Below are 19,480 nucleotides of genomic sequence, written 5' to 3'. Positions count from 1 at the left end.
GGTAAGTATTCTCAAAGTGTTTTTCATAAGAAATGGCCATCTTGAATTAGAAACTGGCATTTTCTTTGTTTGTCTAGGGGGTACATCTTAAATTCTAGTGTCCTGAACCAAAATGAAATGGGAATTGTTACATGTACAGGGATGAAATTTGTTCTGGCATTCTCTATTGTCCACATGTTCACATCAGGATGATTTTTCCTATTTCTACATTGCCGTATACTTGGCAGGTACAGCAATATAAGCAGTAGCATAGTTAATCGATCCAATCCTATCAGAGAGGAACTGAAGGGAGATCTTTGTTGTACAAATCTACCAGCAACAGAAAACTCTAGGCCTCTCCTTGCCAATAAGAATGGGTTGGAGATTGAATGAATTGGGAAATAATAGTTATAAATATGCTTACGAATTACTGGCTTGATCCCACAAAGCATTTTTATTAACATCAAAACTTAAAATGGGATTGAATTTTAGGCACAAGCTTAAAATGAAGATTATGATTAACTGCATAGACATCAGTAAAATCTGTTTTTTCAGTATTATGCTCCCGCTGCCAGGGGAGCTTATGCTCAGAACCATGGGGACAGAGGGCTTTCTGTAAGACAAGAGATTTATTCCACCTATATCTGTACTAAAGATCATAGAGATATAAGATGGCTGCCTTCTGCAGATGGAAATAATGGATCTGCCTCTTATCTGCCATTCCAAGTTCATGCAATTGATCATTTCTCCTACTACTTTTTCCTTCCACTCAGTGCTGCCAGAAAAGTGTGATAACTTGTTGTAACCTATACTTCAGGCAGCTATCAGATCAACAACACTGATCAGGAGATTACAAGTGCTGGAAAATAATGCAACGTCTTGCAGAATATATATCTCTGTGTCTCCTGGAAGTAAATATTTGTGTGGGTAGAAGTGATCTTAGAGAATACCCTGACTATACTATATAGTCCAAGGTCTGCATAAGAGATGGGAGATGATTCTGAAAAGATTCGTAAAACTCTCAGTACCTGAGACAAGGGCATGCAGTACTTCTGTAGTATGAAAAAACAAAACAACTTCACCCAAAGGGGCTATCATACCCATATAGAAACCTATGCAGCAAGAAGTTCTGTCCCACTGTCCAAGCCAGCTCTGCAACCCCAACCACATTTCCCTTTCCTCTGAGCCTTTTCCCCAGGCTTGGCTGGGGAGGGATGCTGCTGTGGAGTGGGGCTATGACCAATTCTGTTTCTTCTTCATTCAGGTAGTGGGAAAAGGGGAGCAGACAAGGCTCTGGAGCTTTTTGCCTCTTCTCTTCCTTCCTTGGCCGGGTGATACAGAAAGATGGAAGGAAATCCTGTTTCTCACCCCTTGCTAGGGAAAAGGAGAAAAGTGCTCTGAGTGAGATTTCCACCGCATAAAGCATGGTTTAGGGTAGCTGAGAGGATGGGAAAAAAGCTTTGCCACAAGAGATCAGAAAGGGACAGGTACTCAGTGGGCAGTCCCCTTCCTGCCACCCCCACACAAAATTATAGCCCTTAAGACTGCGATGTAAAGCAACATAGAGCGCTGCCCCAGAAAACCCAGAGACTGTCCTGGGACAATATAATTGTCCCAGTTCCCTATAGCTTCAGGCAGAAAGTGTGCCTTTTCTCATTAAAGTGACTGTTAAACATGGCCTTCATTTGGGCTGCAGCAACCAATAACACCTTCCAGCACTTCATACAGAAGAATGTATTGGTCTCTAATTAGAATAAATATATAATTCTAATAATCCACTCATATTCCACATCTCTGATAGACAAATCACTGTCTGAATGAAAAATTTTTTAGGTATTCATGAGAGCATATTTCTAACTATGGTTTGAATACTGAATGCAGGAAGGGCTCATCTATGTTAACCAGCCTGAACTTGCTTAGTCCAAAGTCAGATCCATGGTGCACAGGTAATATAACAATGCCTTCACTCTTCCCAAGCACTGAAAAGCCAATCTGACCACAGTGCCAGAAGAACTACCTCAGAGCTTCCCCAGAAAACCAAGAAGTCCATAGCTCCAGGAAGTCATTTTGGTTTGTGAGGTTTGTGTTTTAACAGCTCAGAGGGCACCATTCCCTCCACCAGATGTTATAAGAGGCCAGTGGTACTGAGTTAATGCCACTTTTTACTGTTCTCCTGGCATTGATAATCCAGCACCACTAGTATTTTCTAAATGACCCTGTGCAGTGTATTAAGAGCCAAGGGGAACTTTGGGTAACTGTAGCTCTTTGATAAGTGTTGTCAGCATTCAAGAGGCATTTGAATAATGTCCTTAATAATATCCTTTAACTTTTGGTTAGCCCTAAAGTGGTCAGGCAATTGGGCTCAATGATCTTTGTAGGTCCCTCACAACTGAATTATGTTCTTCTATTCCACTCTACTCTACTCTACTCTACTCTACTCTACTCTACTCTACTCCACTCCACTCCACTCCACTCCACTCCACTCCATTCCACTCCACGCCACGCCACTCCACTCCACTCTATTGTATTCTGTTCTATTCTGTCTTATTAACATAAGGTCTTTTCGTAATACTGCTCTCTAATAACACACATTCATGAGTGTTTGAGTCTCTCTGTGTGTGCATTTGTGTTGGATGGAAGTTACAACATTTCGGATATGAAGGATGTGAGGATGTGGGAATATGTATCTCTGTGACATCTTGGCCAGTTTTGGCAAGCAACGTTTCCTAGCTGGGTGCTGTACTTTAAGTGTTGAGAGTCTAATTATAATTAATGGAGAAATAAAATTTTGGGAGAAAGAAAGGCACCATGAAGAAAGAAATACTAACACTTGAAAATATTTGACCTCCATGGGTATTCTTAGAATGTTTTTTGTTTAATGAACAAGTCAAAATATTGCTCTGAGACTTGCCTTAGTCTTCAGAGTATAAAATATTAAAAAAAGACTATGACTATGTAATAAACTAATGAGTTTTCCTAGACCTCTACCTCTCTGCAATATTGGAATTAGAATATGGAAGCAGCCAATCCATTATCTGTCTTTCTCCCATTCACTTCTTACCCCAACAGCCTCTGAAACAAGAACCATCTGACCAGTGTTCAGAAGAAGTGATGGTGGAGTAGAGGCCCTCAGCACTTCATTAACTTGCATCATCCCTTCCCTCAGCTGCCCACTTGTGTGTTCAGCTGTTTAAACTAGGGATAGGCAGCAGGAGCTTGGAGGGCTTCTTCCATGGGACTGGGATATGTCATGCTCTGTGATGAATCTGCTTAAAACATGATTGTGCAACATGGCTCTAGTTGCACCTCAAGTCGTGATGCTGTTAACATAAGAAAAGAAAAACAAAAGCTTAGCAGTTAAAAAAAAATAGGCTTCAAACCCTGCTATGTAACCGTGATAAATATATCGTTATTCAATGGAGGTACTGTGGACGAGGTAAATTAAGGTGCCTTAATCATGTTTTTCTATGACTTAACTTGTGTCTTTTTTTTTTTTTTTCAATGTTTGTTTTGAGGATAATTGCAGCCCCTTTGGCACATTTGTACCCCTGACTTACTGATAAATATTCTTAAGCCAGAAGAGCAGAGCTTAGCTCAGGAAATACTTGGTGATACTGCTTGTTAGAGGGGGTTTCAAGCAAAAGCAATCTTGTTGATTCATACAGGTTTGAAATCTTTACAGAAATAGATGCTTTATTAATGAAAACTACACAACCCATAGCCAAGTGAATAATAAACTGTCAGTAAATTATCCCTGGAAGATGCAAGGGAAAAAATGCTGTTGTGTTATTGCAAGGGTGCACTAAGGACACTGTTCACTGCAGGGGAGTTTTACTAGATGACTTTTAATGGTGCTTCCAACTCAAACAGTTCTGTGATTCTAAGATTCTATAAGTGTATTGCTATCACATACTTTTGAATGCTATAGATGCAACCCAGATCATGGATGGGTGCTGAAGGCACACCACTACCCCTGCTGGGATTCTGCAGCTTCTCATATTCCACCACAGTAAGACAGATTTCTTCTCTTCATGACAGACTGAGGTTGTGAAGAGTGCAGCACAAGACTATTGCTTCGTTTCTACAAGCTTCAGTCGGTTGCAATAAAAATGTCAAATAGCCTAATTTTGTGTGATTAAGTGAAGACTGGCACTAAAACAAATTATTTGTTGAAGGTCTGTGATTTCGAGTAACTAACCACTGTTATGCACAGTGTTAACTGCAATGTGTATATAACTACTTAGAAACATTTCTGTATTAGCATGCAACTGCACAAGCTAAATACCTATTAGCTACATTTATGAACTTTTGACACCATTGTATGCCAAATTATTTTAATCTTTTAAACCACCACAGCATAGACAAACATTGGAATGGTTTGGCATTTTTCTATTACTTAATTCTGAGAGATTTCAGAGATCATCCAAGGCGTTGGTTTGAGTTTTCGGAGATGAATCATGTGCAAATGTAAGGGCAGGAATACAGACAGTTACTCCATGCCTGGAAAGAACAAAAATTTCCTTCTCACACCCCAACAGACTTAAATCCAGCAGAACCTGCTAGTAAGAAAAGTCTATGGATGCAGTGGTCCAGACTGCATGCCTCTGGTCTGAGGGCCCAGGGCATTCCCTTCAGTAGGACCGGGATTTGTCCTTAGGCCTGCTGCCAGCAAATCTGGATGTTGTTTTATAGCTATATGATGTTTCCACCTAGACGACACTGTTCACTGACCACCAATGCTTTCAGAGTATGTGTGCATAGACGTGTGCATGAGAAAGACTGGCAACCTAAAAACTGGCATAAAGAAGTCAGGCAGATGGAAAGACTGGAACTAAATATCAGTTATCATTTTTTATTATTGTTAGCCGAGTGTGATGCAAGTTTGTGCAGCAGATGCAAGATGAAAGGATCCTCCAGTGTTAACTATCTCCAGAACCCCAGCAGAAGGATCTTTGCTACTGTTGTGTTTCTGTACAAACAGTATTCCTAACATGGTTTGCACTGTAGTTCACAAGCTTTGCTAGCACCTTGAAACATTATTTGTATGAGAAATGCCAGACCAGGCAATGTGGTGATATAATACACTAATAAAGCAAATTCTGCACAATGTTCAATAGGAAAGAATTTTTATTTTATGAAGAATTTTTATTTAATGTATTTTTCTTAAAAGCAAAGACGCTATATCACCCATAATAAATCATTCTTGGAGCTCATTAATGACTTTGTTATCCATTTCTACCCTCTCTGTTTCTAAATTATGGAAACAAGTTTTGGAGTGCAGTTGGAAGCAACTTAATGCTCCAGCATTCTGCTGTGAATGCAGAGCATTTTGTTAAACCTCTTGCACTATTTCCAGAAAAGCTAGAAATACTTTAATGACAATAGAATACAAGAGGCTGTCTTTTTCTATAAAATATATGCGTACACACACATTTTCCTTCCTGATTTTCTTTGCATGTGTCAAGTTAGGCAGGAAATCTATAGCACTTTGTAGTTGCTGATGTAGAAATGACTGCCAAATGAATGGTTTATACTGGAATATCTCGTTATTTATATAAGTATGTTAAAGTATGGACATTTAATTTAGTTCTCATTCCAAACCCATGACAAGTCACTTTGACACCTCGAAGAAACATTTCACATATGGTAAGATGCAGTGTTCTAAACTGTAAAAGGGAAAAAAATATGTATGAATCAAATTAAATAAGAGATTTTTAAACAATCAAAGGAAATACTTCTATTTTGTAATGATACATTTCAGCCATTTGCTCTCTAATAATTTTAATGATGGATGACTATTTCTGGGGAAAAAAAGAAGATTTGGGTTTTGGCTCTTTTCACTATCAAATCCTAGGGCAACATTTTGCATGCATTAATCTAAATGTCTTATTGGATATGAAGAGTGAAAACCTTCGCAGGAAGCTCTGATATGTTGTGGGGCTGTTACAGAGCTGAATGTAAGGCAATCCAGGCACTAAGCGCAGGTATTGAAACAGTGAGGTAGGGATTTGGTACCACACCTACACTCCCTGTACCTGTCTCTTACCATTCTGTAGCCCTTCATTTCATTGGTAAAGTAGTCCATTTTATCCAACCCCCTGCCGCCCCACACTGTGTAAAAATATCATTTTAGCTAAAATACATCTCTGCCATAAAACGTTTGAATTAAATCATTGTGTAGTTAAATCATTGTGGAATTAAATCCATTGTGTAATGGAGCTGACTGGAAAGTAGCACAAAAGAGGGATTTATGGCATAGGCTAGTCATGGATGTATTTGGTTTCAATTTGCTTGATTTATTTTTTTGCTTGTCTTTTTGTTTGTTTGTTTTGTGCTTGTGTGTGTTTGCCTCTTGAGAACATATTCTGAGACCTTTTGTGGAGTGCATACAACCACATCCCATCCCAACCCCTCCCCATCCCTATGGAGACCACCAGCCCCTGCAGGCCATCAATTGCCTTCGCAGGCCATAAAATATATGCCCTATACACATATATTTTACAGGAGGACGCAGGTGTCTCCTCAAGACAGCCAGTAGGGTTGCCCGTCTTGGGCCCCAGATTTTGGAGTGATCTAGAACCTGTAAGAAGGGGAGCTGTGTTTTTTCCAATGAGGATCATGTATGTCCCAAGTCAGCTAGTTCGTTACAAAAATGGTATTTTAATGGAGTCTATGAATGTTCATGCTAAATGGAAAATGAACGGGGACTACCCCACATTTAATGAAACAAAACACAACTGAGTCAGTCTTTAAATCTTTCACCAGATAATTTCTCTCTCCTAATGTGCTCTTTCTATCCACTAATTTGACAGTGCGTTCTTTTAAATGTAGGTACCTGATCGATGTCCCTGTGTAAATTCATCTGGCTGATGAAACAAAACAGCAATATCTAACGACAATGTTTGGCACGGGTACAAACACAATCCGTCTCTCACATTTATCTTGAGATTGCATTCAAAGTACGCTGAAATGAAAACGCACTACATCTCTTCTATTTTTCTAACGTTGAAAGATTTAAAAAGTGTAATCCACATTAAGCTTCTACATTTCACCAGCCAAGTCTGACTGAAAAGTGTGCGCTTTTAGATGGTAACAGCGCTATTCACTGCTGCTACTAACTCTGAGCAACAGTTTTTTCTGCTCTTATTGAATTCCTGAAAGTGCTTTGCCAAATCATATGTAATGTTTAATTCATATAACTTTTTTTCCTCCTCTTTCTTAAGGGAAGCCATTAAGTTAAAACTGGAAATGGAATCTCGTGCATCCACCTTGAATGCTGGAGAAGAAACCACAAAACAGATATGAAAGAAATTAAAATTTGCATTTGAGAAATTCTTCAGTTAATGTTTCTAAATCAGGCACAGTGCTTCTAGTATTTATAGGTGAATTTATGTGCCATATTTAGAGTGCACTTAACAGCTAATTCTACACATTTTAAGTATGTAGACAATCACATACAATCGTATACTTATGTCTTCAAACTTTGTTCCCCTCAGTTCCACTGAATGGATAGAACCAGCAGTGATTTCTGTGCCAGGCAGAGTCATACTGGGCAACATTTTGAACTGACTTCTTCCAAAAAGCACCTTCAGAATACAGCATGAAACAGTATATTAGCCTGGTTGCTCTATTTGCAGCATAAAGGCTTCTAGTACTTACTGGGCTGGCTGTTTAATCTCTACAACCTTCTTCCCAACAAGCACATCTTCTACAGCTTGTGTATCTGCCATGGTCCCTTTTCCTCTACCTCCCAGCCAAGAAGAAAAAATTCCAGTGAAATTATTCTTTTTCCTATACTTTTATGAGAGGTAAACACATCCATATGTTTGTTTTCATGTGCATTTCAGCAGAGGACCTGGTGGTGTGAAGGAGTGTCTCACGCTGAAGTTTTCTCATGCTCTGGCACACAGGAGAGAACAACACTGCAGTCCCGTGTAAATGTGTTAAGAAATGTAGAGTTACCGAGTCAGACACATGGTCCATTTTCTTCTTCTGCTGAACCACCCTTGTCAAGCACTTCTTTAGAGACTTAATGTGGCAATCTGTCATTCACAGAAAGGTGCATGAGGAATGTAAAATGCTGTTACTGGAATTTATCAAGAGCAGCTTCCATAATCTGCTACGCTGTAAAAACGTTCATGTTTTAGCATGCCAAGGGAGCTCTAGCGCTGATACCTTCAACAAATAGGAAGCACATGGCATATTAAGCTCGTTTCCTCTCAAGTCCATGGTTTACTTTTGGAGCATATATATGAAAAGAAAATCCAAGCATCAGCTGCACAGGTTAAAAAGGTAAGGCCTTTCCTTGTGTGTCTGAAGTGGGGAGTCACATAAAGCAAATGGATTTGGCAGCTTTCCTTTGCTCTTTTTTGTTTCTGAAGTTGAACCACAGTCATAAGATACCAGAAAGTAACGTGATCACTCAGTGATAATCTATCCATGATAAATATACAGCGTTGGAGGGAAGCAAGCAAAAAGGAATTTTGTGTGCAAGGTTTGGCCTTTCTCAAATAAGAGACCACTTCAGATGATCGTGTTGCTTTGATCTATGACCCAAACTCATCCGAGCCTTCAGTGAAGGTATTACAGAAAATCTAATCTGTATTTATTCACCTTTCTACCAAGCTTGCTGCTCTGAAATTAATGCCTCCTATTTTGTGGTGTTGGCCCACAACTTCAGAGGTGGATGCTGGTAGCGTGTTAGTAGAGCTTGAAATTTCCCACCAATATTCCATTACATTTCATTGCTGTGTGACAGATGGTAACAGAGGGGCAGTCTGACGAAATGGCCTCTGACATGGAAGTGCGTACAAAGCAAAGGTGTGTCACTGAATTCCTCCATGTGGAAAAAATGGTCCCCTTTGACATTCATTGACACATGCTGAAAGTTTATGGAGACCAAACAGTGGATGTGAGTGCAGTGAGGAGGCGGATGGTGCATTTCAGCAGTGGCAACAGAGACATGAAAGACAAACCACATTCCAGACAGACATGCACAGCTGTCACACCACAAAATGAAGACTGTCTCAATCAGCTCATCCACACAAATTGGTGAATTACAACCAGAGAACTGTGTACAGGGTTGAATATCAGCTTCAGTGCATTGAAAATGATGATGGTAACGTTGGAATATAATGAAGTTTGCGACAAGTGAGTCCTGCAAATGCTCACACAGGAACAGAAAGAGCATCGTATGTAAGTTTGATATGTAAGACTTATTGATATGTAAGACCTATTGAACCAATACAAGGCTGAAGGTAGCAGTTTACTTCATCCAGTTTCCTGGATCACATCATTACTAGTGATGAGACATGATGTCACCACTATGAGCCAGAGTCAAAATCCACGTCCATGAAGTGAACTTAGATTATTATAAGATATATCACAAGATATAGAGGTACACACAGATAAATTTTTCCTTTTCTTTCCCCTGGATGATAAGTCAAAGGGAAGTTTTGTAAGGAATGCAGGCTTGAATTCCTGCAAGTATTAACTCTCTATTTCAGCTCTGAATTTTCTCTGATTTTTACCTCCTCTGTCTTTTCTTCATTTTAAAGTAGCTCCTCATAATTTACTGAAGTGTATCAAGATGAACAAGACAAGGCTCTCCTCAGATATAGATACTTCCTTATTTAAAATACAAAATTCAGATCTGCATTTGCACTCCTTCCCATCTCTGTTGCGAATCTAGGGTGTCAATCCCAATGGTCAAACTCAGTACTGTTAGACTTTTAGCACAGTGAATGTTGGACAGTCTCACTCAGAAGTTCCAGCCAACATGCAAACTTACCATTCATTATTATTGCTAAATTGCACGGTTTTATTTTATAGCTTATTATTAAAAGATTGGATTACTCAAGTACTAACTTCTAATGGAGATCTGGAGAGAGAGGGAAGCCAAGGAATCAAGGTCATGTGGTTATTTTCATTTATTGTACATGAAATGGGAAGGTTCTTCTGCTTATTATGGAAATCCATATCCTCCTTTTTGTATATTAATGAAAACTTTTTAGAAGGAAATATTGAAAGATCTTTACATAATACAGATTTCATAAAACTATAAATTCTTGGCACACTAGTTAGACATATTTAACTTATGTATGCCTAATCTGTATTTTTACAGGATTTCTCTATCCAAGAGTTCTGTTACTATTAGCCATAGATTGCTTCCACACAGAAACACACACATCTGGGTGTTAGCATCTCTGCGAGGTTTGATTAGTTGCATATTTGCCTGTGAATTTTCAGATGTATCAGAAACAAAAAATCCTATTTTTTGAGGACTATACAAGGAAATAGTCTGAGTCTTAGCATGTCATTGTTTTATTCAGCAGCAGAGTATCAGCCTGCATCACCACACACTACACAGTAACTTCTTGTTTATTTAACATACAGGAGGAAAAGTGCCAGCTTCATCAAACTCCACATATAACTTCCATCTACAGATTGCTGCTTCTATAATGCTCTGGGCACATTCCCCTTCTGCTCAAAATGATTTAGCGAGGACCACTATATGGGTCTCCAGAGATCAAAATAAGACTTCTCAAAGGAGGAACGATGTACATCTGCTTTAGTGTTGAAGGTTGCATAACATCAACCGTATCTCAACACCTTTTGGAGTCTTGAAAGATTAGCCCAAAGGAAATATATGCCAGGAACAAGATCTTGCACTTTTTTGATGCTTTTAGAGTGCTCTGCAAAACATAACCATGGAGATAAATATTTGTCTTCTTGTTCCCAAGGAACAGAATCATTTTTAAATGTCATAATTAATAATACAGGGACTTATCTTCCCAAAATACCTGCATGATATTGAAGACAAAAGTGTTTCTGTATCATTCAGTGGCAGTTCATCCTTGTGAAAGTATTACTCCTCTGATACTGACAAGATCTGTCCCATCCTGGATGGCCAGTCAGTGTGCCAGTTTCCTAACTGAGTGAACTAACACTTCTTGAGTGAAGTTGGAAGACTTCAAACTTCTTCTTCCATAAACCCCATTCTCCTTGTTCTTTCCTGCCAAATCCTTCTGTTTTTCCCTGATTGTATCAACCGCTTCAGAATTCCAATCCAGATCACACAAATTTTTGGGGATGCTCTTCATTACCTTTTGGTAATGAACTTGGGATATTTCCTCTATTACTTTCTACACAAATGCAAATTGTACGATTAATGATGGTGAATACAAAGCATCTTTGATTGGATGGAAATGGAATCCAGAGAAGCTCTCCAATTTCTTTGACAGGCAGATTCCTCTTCCACATGAAGGCTTTGGTCAGATGATATTGAAATGCCTAGACAAATTTCACAGGAATATGAAGTAAAATACAAGTCTTCTAATTACCTGAAAATAATCATGTTGTATACTTCTATCTTGGAGTTGACTATGCTTTATTGATCCAATTGGTACGTGCAGACCTTTTTTCAGATGGTGGAAAAAAATACAGCTACTACCTTTAAAAAATAGAGTAAGAAAATTGAAAGGTCTCCTGGCTCCCTCCTCCCTTTTTGCAGCCACTGGCCACAGTCAATTTTGATGTGCCCACAAGCACACTCTTTCTACTTAAAATCTCCCTAGCTGAAACTTTCCCCCATGAAGTAGCTTCCTCATACTTTCTGCAGCTATGTAGAAGAGACATTTATGTACTAAATTCACCCTCCAGGAATCTCCCACCCAGCTGAGGACTTCTCCCATTTAAGGCCAGAGATCACTGCAGCCCAACTGGACTGGCCTCTGACAGTCCCACAGTCATCTGTGGTATCTCCTCTGGGATGTATCTGCCACTATGTTATTTTCTTTTGCAGCCTGTTTATTCTGTTTGCCCTGACCCATTAAACTAATGGTCCCACCTCTGTTCTCTCTAGTCAAAGGTCTCAAAGAACATTTGATGACTTAAGAGAACCACCTTCATGCACAGCCCTTATTGAATTTCTTGCTCACCTCTGCCAGCCAGAAATCTGGCATCCAACTTGGCACTGAGCACTTTTCCTTTCTGTGTGTGCATTCAACATGCTCATTACACTATAGCTTTCACATCGTAACTCATGTAACTCACCCAATTATATCTCTCTGCTTTCTTCTCTTCTTGGAAGCTGAAGCTCACTTCTTTACGATGGCTGTAAGGCCCAGTTCCCAGACTTATGCCATGTGTTCCAAATGCTGCTGCCAACCTTCTTTCACTCGAAAACAAACACAGACGCAACACCTTCCTCCATCACTATACTTGATTCAAAATGCTGATCAGACAAAAAAAGAAAAAAGGAAAGAAAGAAAAGATAAGAAATCATTTTTTTCTGTAAAATTATTTGTGGACTTTGTCCAGCTCATCTCATAACCTGATCCTTAAGCTCTTCTTGTGTGGCTGAAATGAATAATTTAAATTAACATTTATTGACTTATACTGCTGTCATGTAGTTCTCCTAATGTTTAGATTTAAAGAAAAGATGGTCTCAGTTTTAACCTAAAGTAAAATTAAACAAAACTTAATTAAAACTGTTATATGTATATATATATATATGCAAACATATATATATATGTGTGTGTGTACACACACCTTGTAACAAATATTTTCCTACTTGTTTACTAAATGTAGAATGTAACAGACAGACCAGCAGTAAGAGGTGGTTACAGAAGAATCCCACTTTATAGCTCTCTGGGAGTCAAGGGAATCTTTAGCCCTGCATCAGTTGTCTGGGTTTCCTCTGCAACTTATGGAGAGAATGAAGGGAACTACTGGAAATTGCTGAAGTGATGATTAAACTGTGTTAAAAGAATGAAGAACCATGGAGTATCAGTAAGGTGGGACTCAGTTAAGTCCATTCTTGCACACATATTTAAACTACGTTCTGTTGCTGAGTAAAACAGGGCTGGCATCTTCCAATGGAAAGCATAGCACTACATACTCACCACACACACATGATGGAACTATTGAAGAAAACAGCAGTGGGAATGGTGCCTCACAAGCAGACATTTCCTTAACCAGCAACTTATAGAGCCTTAGATTTTCCTGCTTTAGTGGCTTAACTGCCTGAAAATAACTCCGTGTTCACTGGGCTGGCCTGTTCTGCATCTTGAATAATCAACAAAGTCACTATTTGACTAGTCTTAAAGTCTCTGTTTGTAATGAAGATCAAACTGATGATTAGAAAAGAAAAAAAGAAGAAAGAAAGGAATGAAATGGGACGCCAAGTCTGTTTAAATCACAGAGCTTTTCTGGGAATTAAGAGGTCCACAGTGCACTTGAACTATTCAAGAACCTATGAAATAAAGGGGAGAAGAAACCAAAGGACAGAGACTGAATTAATCCAGATTAATCCAGGAAAGAGGAGGCCAAACAATCCAAGACTCAAATACAAAACATTTTCTCAAGTTCAGAAGTAGCAAATTTTCCACTGGAAAATGGATTGGCTTTAAACTGTTGTTAAATTATCTAAACTATCCAACTTTCCACAAAGCTTTTATGCTGCAGTTTTGATCTGTATACAAAGCTTCTGGGAGAATTGCAAAATACAGCAAACAAACCAAATTGCACTTCCTAATTTCTGTAATTGCTTGTTACAACATTCTTGGGAGTTGAAACAAATTGAACGCATTGGAACATTTTACGAAGTTTCCCTTGCACATAAGAACCGCCTTGGATCTCATTGATAGAGGCTGGTTTGGTTTTATTTGTTCTCAACAGCAAATGATAGAAGTTGTTTAAAATGGAAAAACAAAAATCCCTAGTGGAAACAGATTCCCTGTGATTTGGTTCCTGGTCTTTGACATTCACGTATCCGTGTCTACTGCTTGCTAACGCTGCATTGCATTTCAGCTTGCCTCAGCCCTGCAGAATTAAATGGTAGCTGTATTTATGGGCACACTGTGCTCAGTAGACCGTGGAAGAACTTACGCAAGGTCCTCCTTCTAGTGAGAAAAAGAAATGTTACCTGTCTGTAAATACCGCTCGCTCCCTGATTCTTGACAAGGATAAATGCGTCGAGGGAGCGAAGTGGGAGCTCGGGCTGCTTTGGGGGCCGCTCTCCTCGCTTTTGCCATGGGATGGACCCAGAGGAGAGTGGACACCGCGGTGGTGACACCACGCGGGAGCACCTTCGGCGGCGCGGGGGAGAGCTGTCGGGCTGCACCCGGGAGGCTGAGGGACAGTGAGAACGGAGCCGCTCTTGCGTTCACCGAGCAGCGGCCGGAGCTGAGTATCAGAGCCCTCTAGTGAGACTTCTCGGAGTGGATCTACCCCCGCGGCCCTCCCGGACGGCCTCCACGCAGCCCGCGGCCGGGGGCCGGTTTCATTTCTGAGGGGGGGCCGAAAATCCCCTTGGCGAGACGGGGGGCGGCCCGAGGTTTGCTTCCCTTTGGGCAACCCCAGACCCCCGCCCAGGAACACCCCAACCACCGCCCCAGCCCGAGGGTCGCGCCGCGACCGAGCAGTGAGCCAAGAGCAGGAGGATGTCAGCTGAGAAGGGAGCAGAAGGGGAAGGGCAGCCCGATCCTAAAAATACGGCCCGGTTAAATCCCCGTGAGCCGAGGATGGAGACGGTAACAAAAACGCCTGGAATCGGTAGGAGCAGTGGACAATCTTCGTGCTTTCCTCATCATCTTGGAATAATCAGTGGAATTAACTGAGGTCGAGGAAACCGGCTCTCGGGTTAGTTGTGGGAGGCTGTGAGAATAGGGGGCAGCCATTAAAAGAAACCTGATCGCTATTCATCAACTCGGAAGAGGGAAAAGGAGGAGGAAGGAAAAAAAAAGAAAGAAAAAAAAAAGAGAGACCTTCGTGGCTTGAGCTCATACCAGCCTCGTATACCTCTGATCAAGAAGATCCCGGGAAACACGAAGTTTACAAATATTGTCAAAGTGATGCTTGTAGCGTGATTTCAGTTGTCAATCCCGCAGAAGCCCACCAGAACTTTGGATGCAGTGCCCCGCATTTCTGGCTAGTTAATGCCAATCCCCTGAGGCGGAAGGCTCTCCTTATTTTAACCATATGTGCCTGCTGCTGTTGTTGTCTTGTCTGCGAGCTGCGCGCTGCCTTTGCCGAGGGTCCCCCCGTGCCGAGGAGCATCCGAGGCGCTGCGCGGCCCAGGGGATACGGGGCCACGTCCCCTGTCCCCGGGCCGCTCCCAAACGGTGTCCCTTCTCCGCGGGACCCGAGCCTGGCTGTGAGACGGGGATCCCTAAATAAGAGTTGGCACTGTGGGTCGGGGTGCTGCTGGTAGGAGGAAGTGAAAATCCTGAGCCCAGCGCCCAAGGCTGAGAGGGGATACCTTCACAGAAGGTAACGAGGAAGGGTCGCATTAACGGAGGCAATGGGAGGGAGCGCGTTCCTCGGCCGGGAAGTGGGGCCGTGCCTGGGCCCCCCTCTCTCAGCACCTCGCCGCCCCCGGAGCTTTCTTTCGAGCGGGTTTGATGGCATAACCGAGTGCCCCTCTGCAGATCTAGAATCCTCGGCGGATCCCCCCGAGGAACAGCGCGCTCAGGCAGCTTTCAGTGAGTCCTTTCGCCCCAAATCACAGAACAACAAGCCATTGTTGTTAGTCTTAATTGAGTTATTCGCGGTGATCCTCCGTCGTGTTTTCATTTTCGTCCGGGGCGGGATCTCAGTCCGTCTCCGGCCATCTGTGATGGGACAGACTCCGGTTTGTTTCGGAATAAAACGCCGAAATAAATATATAACGTGAATAAATAAGCCGGAGAGAGAACCCGAGGCTCCCGGCTGCGAAATGCCTCCGGGCTCCACGCTGTGCCATGGCCGTGGGTCGGGGCACGGTGGAGGCAGACGCGGGCAGGCCGGGGGGTGCTCGGGGGGGACACGCAGGCTGCTCCTAAGGGTCGTTGTGATCCAAGGAAAAGCGAGATAGAGAAGCAGGCTTTCACCCAAGTTAGAGCACCCTGATTTAGAAGGAAATGCATATTGTGTCATGATGGAAAGGAAAGGAAAGGAAAGGAAAGGAAAGGAAAGGAAAGGAAAGGAAAGGAAAGGAAAGGAAAGGAAAGGAAAGGAAAGGAAAGGAAAGGAAAGGAAAGGAAAGGAAAGGAAAGGAAAGGAAAGGAAAGGAAAGGAAAAAATAAACGCTAAGTTGGAGCCGTTTGTCACTTGCTTGCTCTCTCTACAGTCCTCACCACGGTAAAGGACGTGTGTGAGGAAGATGTGTTTCATCCTGGCAATAGGAACACCTCGGGGTTCAGCATTTTACTCTACCAGCCCCGAGAGCCCCTCTGCGCCCTTCGCCTCGGGTGGCTGAAGGGCCGCAGGAGGGATGAGGCTGTCCGCGAGAAGGCGCATCATCTGCCAAGGGCGCAGTGCGGATCTGCGGCCTGCGGGTGGCTGCGGGCTGGGGGGAGGCACGGCCGGGAGGGAGACTGTCACATAACTTCGGCGTTGTATTGGCACTCACGTACGGACACAAACCGGTTACGTGCAGCGAGAGGCTCCTGGAAGAGACACGCTCGGGCGTCCCTCCCTCCCCTCAGCTCTACTGCTCCCTGCTCAATAAAAGGAGCGTTACGAGAAAAACGGCTTTTTGGTTTATTTCGCTTAGATTTCACAAGGACTCGCGCTGACACCGCCTGTCCTGCACGCTCCGGCGAAGTCACACTCGGGCAGGGAGCGTGGCCGGGGCCGGGTATGGGGACGGGAACGGGCCCGGGACGAAGCTGGGGCTCCTGTGCCCAGCACGAGTCTCGCTCAGCCCGGGGAGAGCCTTTGAGTGCGGCTGCACGGGGAGAGCTGACAGCGACCCGGCGGAAAGTTCCCTCGGGGTGAGGACGCGGTTAGCAGGCGGCTCCGGTCACTCACCCCGGGGTACGATTGCGGTGAAAGAGCCCTTTCGCCCACACCGAAAAGCTCCTCGCCCGGTCGTTTCGTTCCCTCGCAAGGCTCTACAACCGGCCTCGCCCCGCGTCGTGGCTTTGCAGTCAGGCAGGGCTTTACTCCCCTTCCTAACACGTTCAGGAAGATTTTTTCCTTCCCGAAAGTTAAAAGAGGTTCCACAGCATTCGGGGCCAGATGTCACCGATTTGCCACCTCTCTGCTGCGCGGCGTGGGGAAGGGACGGCCTCGCCCTACCCGGCCTGCGGGACGTGCGGGAGCGATGCCGGAGGCGCAGCCCGCAACGGCAGCGCCTGCGAAGCGGTTGGTGTAGGGTCCGTACTCACGTGGAGGAAGCTAAGAAGAGACTTTCTCAGCTCTAGATCCGTGCAACAGGTTTTGCCGGCTCCCTTCTAGCTAGGGCGAACAGCTGCTCCCGTTCAGATTCAAGTGCTGTGGTTATGGAATGGAAGGAGAGGAAGCGGAGTCAGGTATACCCCCTATACACGCGCAGCGACAGAGCACGGCGGCAGCGGGGGGGCAGTCCGGGCCCCGGGAGCTCTTTTGTCTTTGCCACGGTCCCGGTCGCGGGACGGAGCTGGACGGCTCCGCGTTCTCCTTCCCGAATCGCTCCTGATGGGAGCGCGGGGGTCGGGCTGGGAGCTCCCCTCTCAGTGTGTGCTCGGGGGAACGCTCCGAGGGGGTCAATTCTCCCGCAGCTGCGAGCAATTCCCGGCCGGGTGGGGAGCGCGGAGCTCAGGTCGCGTTCGCTTACGAACGAGCACTGTTTAAGCCCTGCTGAAGTCGGCCGGCGCCGAGACCCGGACCGCTTTTTGTCTATGGGATGCGGAGGGAGACCCGTGAGAAGAGGCAATGCTGAGCAGCCACCGACACTCCCGAATTCGTTTGAAACGAATTTGCACTGCGTCTCCCCCGTGCCCTGCAGAGACGGCCTCCCTCGGCTCCGCTTCCCGGGCCGAGCCTCGCACGGTTCTGCACAGCAACCCCCGGGAGCGTGTCGGGCAGGTAGGAGGGCGTGCGGTTTCCAAAGCGGAGCTCACCCAAGCGAACCCAGCCGCACAGCGTCCCGGATGCGGCGGGGCTGGAGGAGGCAGATTCGCTCCCCCACCCCTCTCCTCCTGCCTCCCCCTCGCCGCCCTTCACACTGGCGCTGCTCCGGGCCGGCAGCCGCCGGGAGCGTCCGGGCCGCGCCGCGCCGCCGCCGCCCTCCCTCGTCTCCCTGGGGGAGCAGCTGTGCCCGGCCCGGCTCCCGCCGCGGGGGTCCGGCTGCGCGGAGGGGAGCCGCTTCCTGCTGCTGCGTGAGCCCCTCGAGCTCGGGGGTGCAGCTGGGCGGTGTCAAAAAGATTTCTTGTCGGGAACCCACAGCTGCGGACAGCCCTCCAGTTGGGGTTGTTAATGGCGTAGGGCTCGGTTTCGTTATTCTTATCGTTTCTTCCCCAGAACTGAAGCATTAAGGGGGATGAGAAACGCCCTACTTTTGGGATAGAGAGGTTCCTCTCGAGTGCCCGAAGCTGGGACTTCCAGCTCCCGTCCGACCGAGAGGTCCGCAGACACCTCGGGGACCCTTGCCTGGTCGCTCCACTCCCGTTCGGCCCGCATCAGCTCATCCGCGTTCGTTACGTGCCCCGAGAGCGACTGGAAGAGGCGAAGGTCCTCCCCTCCCCGCACAGACGCTGAATTAAAATCGCCGTGCGTAGGGCACGCGTGGGCGATGCGGGACAGCTTCGCCACGCGAAGCGCCTCTAACTTTTCTCCGTGCCCCTGGCTGGAAACAGCCCGGCACGCTGCTGAAAACGAAGCAGAAATAAAAGCTCGGCGGCCGAAAAGGCGCACCTAAAGGGGCGGTCGGGCTGCGGTCAGCGGGGCTGCGCTCGGCTGCGGCCATGCCTGACTGGGGCCCGGCGGGCAGGTAGTGCCGCTCTGTGACGATACTCCAGTGGCGAACAGGGTTCCTATTGTACCCTAGAGGCCCCTTCCCTATAAAGCCCATCGCGACAGTTGTCGCTGGGCGTCTGGAAGGGTGTTAAGTGCATTTAGAAAGAAACTTTCAGCGAGGGCCCGCCCGGCTGTCCGTCCCCAACGCAGCCGCCGGGCCGAGCAGAGCCCGGGCTGCGGGCCCCGACGGCGGCTCAGCGCTCTCCGCTGCCCGCTCCCGACGGGCGCCCGCAGCGCCAATCCCGGCGGCGGTTTCTCCCTCGCCAGCCAATATCTCAGCTCGCGGGGCCGCCTCGGAGTGGATCTGAGCAATCTGTCAACCCAGCCGGGGAGCCACCTCAAAACAGATCGGGTTACCCCTGATTGACAGCGTCACCATGGCAAATAATTTGACTAAAACTATTGTCTTCTCCTGGCAGTCCCCGGGTCAGATAACCGGACCAATCACAGCGCGGATAATCACTTTTCATGCCAGCTTAGAATAATATTATTAAAAAAAAAAAAAAAAAGGGGGGGGGGGGGGGGGGAGAGAGAGAGAGAGAGAAAGAAAGGGGGGAAAACTCCGAGAGGGAGAGGAGAGAGGGAGCGGGACTTTACCGCTATATTATGTGGGATCTTTCGGCGGAGGGGGGTGGGGGGGAAGCAGGGAGATCCCAAACCGGCGGCCGAGGGGGGTGGGGGTGGGAGAGCCGCGGCCGCTACGAGCGCTGCAGATAGGAGACAAAAGAGGCACAAAGTT

At 45.3% G+C, this 19,480-nt stretch overlaps 1 long non-coding RNA gene across 1 annotated transcript; it reads right to left on the bottom strand.

Annotated features, from left to right (window-relative positions):
- Positions 1 to 9,893: 9,893 nt before the first annotated feature.
- Positions 9,894 to 14,772, bottom strand: LOC107052924. The gene is made up of 3 exons (XR_001465752.3): positions 13,907 to 14,772; positions 12,034 to 12,214; positions 9,894 to 11,271 (listed from the first exon to the last, which is right to left on the bottom strand). It is a non-coding gene; the product is annotated as an uncharacterized LOC107052924 (long non-coding RNA).
- Positions 14,773 to 19,480: the final 4,708 nt, after the last annotated feature.

Source organism: Gallus gallus, chromosome 3, assembly GCF_016699485.2.
Source record: "Gallus gallus isolate bGalGal1 chromosome 3, bGalGal1.mat.broiler.GRCg7b, whole genome shotgun sequence".
NCBI lineage: Eukaryota > Metazoa > Chordata > Aves > Galliformes > Phasianidae > Gallus > Gallus gallus.
The sequence above is the reverse complement of the archived record's forward strand: the minus strand, read 5'-3'. Positions and strand labels throughout refer to the sequence as shown.